This window comes from Carcharodon carcharias, chromosome 12, assembly GCF_017639515.1.
Source record: "Carcharodon carcharias isolate sCarCar2 chromosome 12, sCarCar2.pri, whole genome shotgun sequence".
NCBI lineage: Eukaryota > Metazoa > Chordata > Chondrichthyes > Lamniformes > Lamnidae > Carcharodon > Carcharodon carcharias.
Window position 1 is genome coordinate 69,067,180 of NC_054478.1, and position 9,731 is coordinate 69,076,910.

The window sequence follows — 9,731 nt, forward strand, 5'->3', positions numbered from 1 at the left end:
TGGGATTCTTCCACCTCTCCATTTTGAAACAGTGCAGCATTTCTTTCACAGCACTAATATTTATCAACAATTCCTGCATTAACAAACATCGGAATCGCTTCCACTCTATACAGTGTTTTCACTTAGGGAGTTACCTATAACACACGCCTGAATGCAAAATATTGTTCTGCTTCTATTTTGGAAAGTATGAAGAAACGTGAAAATTAATTCGATTATTATAATGCAACTTACAAATTAGTTTACAAAGACTGTAAATACCTAGTGTGTGTTTGCGTCAACACCGTATTTGTATATTGTATAAGCTGTTCACAAAGATTTACTTTCTTAGCAATAATGCGGTATTACCTTGGTTACTAACTTGATTTGACCATTTATAAGTATCGAAGCACTTCAGTGATTTCTGTTAGGACAGAATGGGCGGCAAATATTATTTAGCAATGTTGGACAACCAGAGGTGAGAAAATAATCGAAAATCCATAAAGTCGCTTATCTGGCTGTACCGCCATTGAGTCGGTTTTAGCAGAACTGTTTCGTGCCCAAGTTCAGAAACGTGAGCAATAACTTTACCATAAGGATTGTCATGTAACAATTCGATTAAGGATCAGCTTTGAAAGACTGAAAATAAGAATCTTATTTCACGAGTTCGAGGTAAATAGCGAAACAGTTCTCCAGAAAATCAGCCATCTCGCCAAAAGAAATACTGTTGTCATTTTAGATAGTTTTGCGAAGGTTTACTGACAGCTTAAGATCTCAGTGCGCTATGATATATAATTTGGTAGGATTTGGAGGCAACCTGTGTGTCGGTGTATGGACAGCACTTTACTGAGGTTCCACAGAGAGTGGTCGGCAGCTGGGGCTGCTGCAGAGCTGGAACCAGAGATTCCACACTTGGAACAGGGGACACCGTTCGGAGGCAGTTCCACCCGCCAAGTAGGACAAGCAGAGGGCCAGCTACACCATAAAGCAGCTGGTTGGAGGGGATAGCTCAGTCCAGAGCACGGGGTAAAATCGCAGATAGCACCCAATACAAAGGAAACATATAAAGCTGAGAACAAAACCTGGAATAGAGACAACACGGTCCCGGTCAAGTTTGGGGACAGAATGTGTAAACGCTATTTTGCGTGCCTCGGTTTTGCACCTGGAGGACACAATGGCCACATAAACGTATATATATATGTATATATATATATATAGCACTCTACGTATTTTTAAACTGGATGACAAAGGCGTGCAACTTGCACGTTTAAACCGTGGAGCATACCGTGCATCTTTATCCGTAAATGCTATTTCGAAATCAATAAACCTTACCACCCCTGCCCCCACCCCCACCCTAGCAATTCTCAAAGCGACAGCATGAAATGCGCACACAAGACTTCAAACATCTGTAGGAACAAACAGGACAAAGTTGTGCTAGCTACATTTGAGAAACAGGATCGCTCTCGTTTCTAATGTTCGCAGGTGTTGTGAGAGTTGTCCCGTCATGTTATTCAAATATTCTGCAGAAATTTCTAATAGGTTCCAAATGATTCCTCAATCATTTGTTAATGGCATCACAGCTGTCAAATCTGGAGCGTCAACACATATCGACGGTCTGCAACAGCTAGTATCGGCAGGAACTGACTCTAAACCACCTTCACCATATAGATTTCATGCTAATTACGGATCATATGGAGTAAATCCAAAGCAATAATACTGAATGTAGATTATGGTTTTAATCCACTACAGACTTGTGTTTGCAGTTTATGATACCATCTGAGCCCATTAATCAGATTAGTGCCCTATATTCCCCCAGAGATATTCATTTTTCTTTTCCTAATTTACATTGTTTCGAGGTATTTACAGCGAGTTGGGTGGTTTCATCCACTGCTTCCTTGGACTGTGGTCTGTTATCAAGTGAATACGCGGTGGTGTAATTCCTGTCCTCACTCACGATGGTATGGCTCAGGGACACTACTGTTAACATATTGTAGAGATACTCGAAAGCGCGTTGAAACCATCTGATTTATGCTGTCACTACATTCCATTCTTGGTACTGGTACAATGCCAAGCTTTTCAATGTTCTGGTGCCAGAAGTATAGCATAGTACTACCTGTGCCAGTCTGATCTCAGAAGTTTCGATGTGAGCATGAAGACCTCCATGAGGTCATTTCACATTGATTTTGCTTTGTTGTGATTGGTGTGAAGCCTGCCTCTTATTTACTGTTTTAAACAAGACATTGCCCGCACAGAAGGCTTTCTTTCTATTTGTTTTAACTGAAAAGAGATTACTACCCCATCAGCTGTATTCAATCAGTAGAAATTTCGCCAGCAGTACTGGGGCCTGGTAAATCATAAATGCAAACGTTTAAACGCACGCAGCCTCTGCACACGTGTAAACAGGCAGTATAATCATATATTCTGTACACATGCCAGTCTTGCACCAATATTACCAATCTAATGACAGCAGGAAAGACAACATAAAAATGGTTATATATAAGGTCTTGTGTTTGTGTGAGACACCTGTTGCCCAGGTATTAAGTAAAAATGATTACTTGAATAATTATAACTACACTTTTAGTCAGACTGATAGTTAATTTTCGTTGTGTTTTAGAGTAGCTGAATTATTTTGCTTTTGTGTCAGATTTCAGCGAAGTCCAGGGATATTCTTGGCCCAAAAGTGCAGTGGGTAACCTGAGTGTTCTCTTTAACCTGTCTGAATGGATCTCTGCTTCCTCACATGTTGCCTTTTTGATTTCAACCATGCTGCTTTGAGCAGCTCTGGAACAAAGGCGAGTGGCTCTCTTCAATAAGGCAGAGAGAGAACATTGGAGCAAGTACTGCCTTGGGTCCCTGTCATGTAGATGTTCTATTGATGACTTCATATTTGTATTGTGGAAGTCTTGGAAGCTTGTTGTCCATTTCACTTTTAGCCAGGGATAATGCACAACATGTAGGGGTTGGTAAAAGAGGAAGGGAGAAAACACCGTAACATTGAGGATAGGGTCCTCCTCGTGACTCTGATGCCTTACTTGGTTAATGCATTGTTCAATGTAAAATTGAGCACCAAGTGACAGCTTCAATCCCCAGTCTGTGCCCAGTTAGCTGTTCTCAGGCAGGGTGATGATTGGGATGATACAATTGGTCTCAGCATGGTTTGACTTCCCAGGAATCCTACACTTGATCATTGCCCAATGACGCTTCCATAGTGGGGATCATTTGTAATGTCCCCATAGTGTCATGCCTGCTGACATTCATTGCTTCGGCTAACACAGGAAGAAGTGTGGGGCATGAGTGACTGGCTGGGACTCATGCAAGGAAGCTATGGCATATGTCAGAGCCTTCGGAAACGATAGAGGAGAGAACTGGAGAAAGATGAAACAGGAAGTTTTATCATTATCAAAAGCAAGGTAGAGACAGACATTTTGCTTGTTTCCACTGTATCAAGGCAATCTGCGTGGAGGTGGCCCACAAAATTTGCCATGGCCCCAGTCAAAATTGCGAGATTCCACCGGTTGCGCTGGTTTGGAAAGTCTCTTGAAATGGTACTCATTTTTTTAGGGGCACGACATGACTAGACATTTTTAAAAAGATTTGTCATATCAAAAAATACTTTGCTGAGGAACTGTGTAGTATACATCACTGAAAACTTTAAGTGGTTCAGTATAGTTTTATTTCGTCATTTTCAGTGATGTAAAAGCAGGACTTTAAATATCCGGGACTGGGCACCTTTAGTAAAGACACTTATTTTTGTTCAGAACCTCGTTTTCAGCTGTATTAATGCACCTGAACTATGTTCTTAGATATATCAAAGAATACTTTTTAATGGAAGCAAAAAGGAACAATTAAGTTATATTACAATGTAAATACAGCTGGTTTATGGAATATTTTACAGTTGGAGTTATGCAAATAACTTTTGGGGAAACGTTGAAGTCTAAAAATAGTAAAAACTTGCATTTTTATAGCGCCTTTCCCAACCACCGGGCATCTCAAAGCACTTTCCAGCCTATGAATTACATTTGAAATATAGTCTCTGTTGCAGCCAATTTGCCCATAGCAAGCTCATATGACGGACAATGTGATATAATTACCAGATAATTTGTTTTTGTGGTGTTAATTGATGGATAAATATTTGCCAGGATACTGGGGATACCACCGCACCACCCCCCACCACCCCCCCCACTCCCCCCCCCCAACCTCCCCCCTTTGCTGGTCTTTGATATAGTACGGTAGGATCTTTTAGCACCACCTGAGAGTACAGACAAGGCCTCCTTTCACATCTCATCCAAAAGATGTCGCCTCCAACAGTGCAGCACTTCCTCATACTGCACTGTCCTGTTAGCCTTGATTTTTGGACTCAAATCCTGGAGTAGGACTTGAACGCCAAGCTTTCTGATTCAAAAGGGAAAGTGTGCTACCAACTGAGGCAGAGCTGACACCCAAGCAGCACAATTCCAAGAACATTTTGGCAATAATTTCAGAATTTGGAAATTTATTTTAAAAATCTTTACTTTATAATGTTAAAGTGAATACAGCCACTTTTGATTTACAGTCATGGATAAGGGCAGCATCTCCAAACTCTCATTTGTTCCTGGGACAAAGGGAGATATATCAAAATTCAGAAATAAGGGGAGTCAATGTTTTATAAAATGTCCATGACATAGACAGATGAGAATTGCACCTAGTAAAGGGTACATTAGTGATCAGTAATAAGCTTTATTCCTGTCATTTGGATGGTGTCACAATTCTGCTCAAACAAGAACCAAGCTCCACCTGGTGTTTTACTGAACCACACTGATCAGCAAAGCCTTAGGCTTGATTCATTGTTTGGTTTGGAATAGCTAATCTCAGCTAGAGTGCTGGTGAAGGTGCTATTGTTGGCCTCAGTTATTTTTTTGCTATGACACTGGAAAGGCCTTCATACAATATTAATAACATCAACGTTATTAAAACAAACAGCGAGTGTTAAGTTTGAAATGCAATGGTTTGACAAATGTCTCAAAAGCATGGACAACTGTGAATATTGAGCTCTGTCATATCATAGAGAATATAGTATACATCACAGGGAACACAACATGGATCACACAGGCTAGATGGGTCACCCAGAATACATCGCTGTTTGGAGTGCACTCGCACGAAACAGTCTACGTCACAGAACAGCCAGAATAGAAGGAGCACAGCATGGCTGCAATGAAAATGCATAGAATACAGAAAATCAAGCTCAGAATGCAGGAAATATAGCTAAGCATGTATAATTAACATAGGTACCAGCCAATAACATAGAGAATACAAATGAAGATATGAGGAACAGAGGAAATGGCCTGAAATGTGGAGATGCAGATACAAATATAAAATATATCCCCTGTAACCTGGAAGACTATTAATCAACCTTATTGACAATTGAAATGGCTGAGGGGGGAAAAAACAGCCTAGAATATAGAAAAAAAACATAGGAATACAAGGGAAACAGATCAGATAGAGCTGTACACACACACAAAAGAAGAGGGAAGATATTCTTTGTTTCCAGTCCCAACTCTAGTATCATTCCTTGGCAACAAAGTTGCCTAAGCCTGAATCCTGGTGACTAGGTGGTAGACACAGCCTTCTGTGTTTGATCTGTCATGACTGAGGAAAGAAAACCCCGCTCTGCTGGCTGAAGTGAGTTCATAATAGGGGTGAGTTCACAGCACAAACTTACCCATTATGTAGGAATATTCGGCACAACATGCTCATTGAATGAGGCCTCAAGGATTGTGATTGTAGAAAAAGGAAAATGTCACAGGGTGGCAGTATTTTTTTCTTTGGTCAGCTGGGTGTTTGACATGTGTGAAAAACTTACCACTATGATTTAGGAATCTCTAACTATTGGGAAATCTACATACATAGAATTTTTTTTTTGCCTGATATGAAGTGGCACATAGAGCCACTTACTTAAATCCAATGAGTTTATGTATAGGTTAAAAGGGATCACAACATGTGTGTAGGTGAGTGAGTTTAGCTTGCTTTATCCACAACATTTCAGGATGAAGCATTGATAAATGCTGGAAGATGTGGAAGAGCCAAGAAAAAGTGGGCACAGATTTATGGTAATTGGAAAAAGAAGCAATGTTGACATGAGGAAAAACCTTTGAATGGAACAAGTGATTAGGAACTGGAAGGCATTACCTGAGAGTGTGGTGGAGGCAGATTCAATTAAAGCATTCAAGAGAGAGTTGAGTTGTTATCTGAAAAGGAAGAATGTGCAGTGCTTTGGGAAGAAGGTAGGGAAGTTGCACTCGGTAAATTGTCCTTACAGAGAGCTGGTGCAGGCACGATGGGCCAAATGGCTTCCTTCTGTGATGTGACAATTCTGTGATTCTCTGATTCTGTAAGCTTCCTGTTGCTTGCCCTGCTAGTACTACCCTATTCATTAAGGAACTGGTTTGCAGAATTATGTAGAGCTGAGTGGTTTGATAGAATAGATATAGAGGTGTTTCCACTTGTGTAAGGCCAAATCTAGAGGCCAGAAATAAAAGATTGTCACTCATAATTCCAATAGGGAATTCAGGAGAAGTATCTACTACAAATCGTTGAGTAGTTGAGACAAATAACATAGATGCAGTTAAGGAAAAGCCAAATAAATGCACAAGGGAAAAAGGACTAGGAGATTATGCTGATAGGGCTAGGAAAAGAGGGATAGGAGGAGCTTGTGTGGAACATAAGTACCAATGTACACCAGTTGAGCTGAATGGCCTGTTTCTGTGCTGCACATTCTATATAATTAGGCAACTGAAAATGTGGATGTGAAGCCTCACTTGGTGGACAGCTCAAAACAGGAACCTCAGTAAGAGCAGCATGGTTGGCAGTGCAACTCACCATAAAATGTGGGAACACATTGCTGCTATCCTGCTGACCACACCATGAGCACACACTGCGCTTAGTTGAAGGTGTGAATCTTTGTCAGCAGCTGATTAACTCTTCTTAACCTAATCATTGTGGATACCAAGTTTTGTTATTTGAAGTGTTTCTCATACCTGACCTCTAACTGACACCTTTGAGCTGTTTTGTCATAAACCTTAGAGTTTCCTCATCTGTTGGAAGACAGGCATCTGCCTACAACAGGAACAACAACTGTTGTGTGTGTATAAATGTACTAAGAGCTTTAATTAGGAAAAAAAATGATGACAATCCAAAGAAGGAGATATCAGAGGGGTCGATCAAAGAGGTGGCTTTTAAGAAGAGTCTTAGAAGGAGGTGAAAAGGTAGAAAACTCAAGGTGATCTGTTCAAGATCTTATTTATGGTGACATACTGAGACAACTGATTTGACATAAGATTAGAAATATTAGAATTTATTTATCTCCTTTTGTACACTTAAACTAGTAAAGAGCATTGTTGTATTAGAGACCAAATGACAGCAACAGTCACCATGGTCCATATGAAACAGGAAACTCTAATGAAGTACAACAACTTTACAAATGATGTGAATAGTGAAAGCACTTTTCTGTCTTTATGTGGGAGCTGGTTCCTGTGGCTAAGCTTTTGCAAATTTGGCTTCAAAAGTGTTTTGAAGGTCCTTACTGTTATCTCAAATTCCTGATAGCACTGAGAGACATCTTGCTTGTTGCACTATGAAGATTTATCGGTTGCAGTGTGGCTGTGAGATAACAGGGTAAAAATTCATCTGGTCCTGTTTTCGAGTCCAGAATCAGCACTGTATGATTGGCGTGCACCCAAAGCAAGGGACACAAGGATTAATAGAAACAGGTCCTTGGGTATCACCTGCACACTCCTGGCTCACTGCAGACGTTGGTTACACTTTCACAGGCAGCTTGCACAACAGGGGAATCCAATTTAAAGCCCCCTGCATTGCTGGATGCTATAACACTCAGATAAGTCCCAGTAGGGGAGGCTGGCATGTACTATGGGCTGGGGGTGGGGGTTGGTAATTTCAGTTGAGGGAGCTCTGCTGCTCCTGCTGGATCCATAGAAAGGATTTTTTCAAAAATAATTCCCATACTTTCTGTTGGTCCCTGTGAGAATCACTAAAGAATTCATTAGGAATTGATTTTGCAAAGGAATCTTTGACAAATGTCCATTCAGGGCTCCTAAAACCAAACCTCTTTAATTTAGCAGTTGGACCAGCACATGCACTTTGGGTATAGGCTGTCTCCTGCTAAATTGGCATGATTTGCACGCATTTTATGTGTGGGAGAAAAAGGGGTCAACATAAAATAATTTCTACCCTGGTGCCTCAATATTGCTTTTGTAAGAGTAAGTGGAACACAAACATATTTCCTGTACATTCAATTCATCCTGTCACTTGCTTTTCTCAAAATTACTTTTTGTTGTTGTTGCATGTATTAACAATTTATTAGCCTTTTTCGTGAGTTGCATGGATGTATATGTATATTCAGACTTGGACCTTTGCAGAGGAGTTTCATAAACCTGCAGGTGCCCCATATTTATTTCGTGCATTGGCTGTATGCTGTCCTATCACCTAATGGGACGCCATTAAATTTACCGATAGCTAAAATTAAATAGCACAGTAGGCACAAATAATTACATTCCCCAAATATTGATTAATAATTAGATTATACAATAGAACAATATGGTCATTGGGACTTGGGGCAGAATGAAAATTTAAATGAGATGGAAGATGACAGGCAGAACAGTAAATTGGCCAGATGCTGGTAGTCCCAGCTCCTCACTCTAAAGATGGTCCAAAGGACTCCAAAGTTCCTCCTGAGAATTCTTGCTATGGGAAGGTGACTTCTTTCTGTCCCATTGAGGAACTCATGTGTTCTGGTAGCATCAGGAGCATAAAACACACAGGAATTGTGGCTTTTGCTCTGCTGCAATCATCTCAGTGAAGTGAGATTGTAATATCTCTTATATCCATATGCTGCTCAAAATGAACACATTACAAAATCTCTAGTAACATCCTTAAATTCTTCTACATGTTCACAGCTATATGTATCAAATTTACTTCCTGTAATGCCAACTTCTATCACGTTACTCTGTCACAATTAAACTTACCTGTTGTTACAATCTTTGTTGAGATCAATAACTTTAAAGAAAAGATTCAAGTTTCCATTTAATAGCTGAAAGAATAACATAACAAGATCTCACATTTTAAGACATTTACTGTAACAAATGACTAAAAACACCATGATTAAACATAATTTTTGTAGCAACTTATACTTTAAGCCACAGAATAGAATCTCTCCCTTCTGATTCCTAGCCCAAACAAAGAAGAAACATATTTCACCAGCTTAATTTACACAGTCCTTTACATGGAAATTCAATTTTCCGAGAATCAATCCAAAGCAATTATCTCCTGAGGGTTTATTCCTGTTCTTTCCTTTTCTCAGCCTGGCAACTTGTAATCTTAGAACTGCCTTTTGAAGTGAGGGTTTCCTTTCCTAGCTCAAACTAGGTGATTCATCCAGCTTTGTTTCAACTACCCACAAATTCAATTTGAGTGCAAGCCTCCACTCACATTTTGCATGGTGAATCATAGAGATGTTTTTGACCTCTGGCTGCTCCTTCTCCCATGGATCCAGGTAGACTCAGAAAACTGTCAGTGATAATCTAAGATAGCCTGTAACCTGATCCTTTCCCTTCCCTTTTTCTATCTCTGCTGTTGCCCCCACCATGACTAGACACTTGCCTGATGCTGACAACCATTTGTTTCTCCAGTGGTGATCTTCCTTCCTTTGCTATAGTTAGATATCAAGCCCAATTCTTTGACGCGCAAGGATTCCACCCACTCAC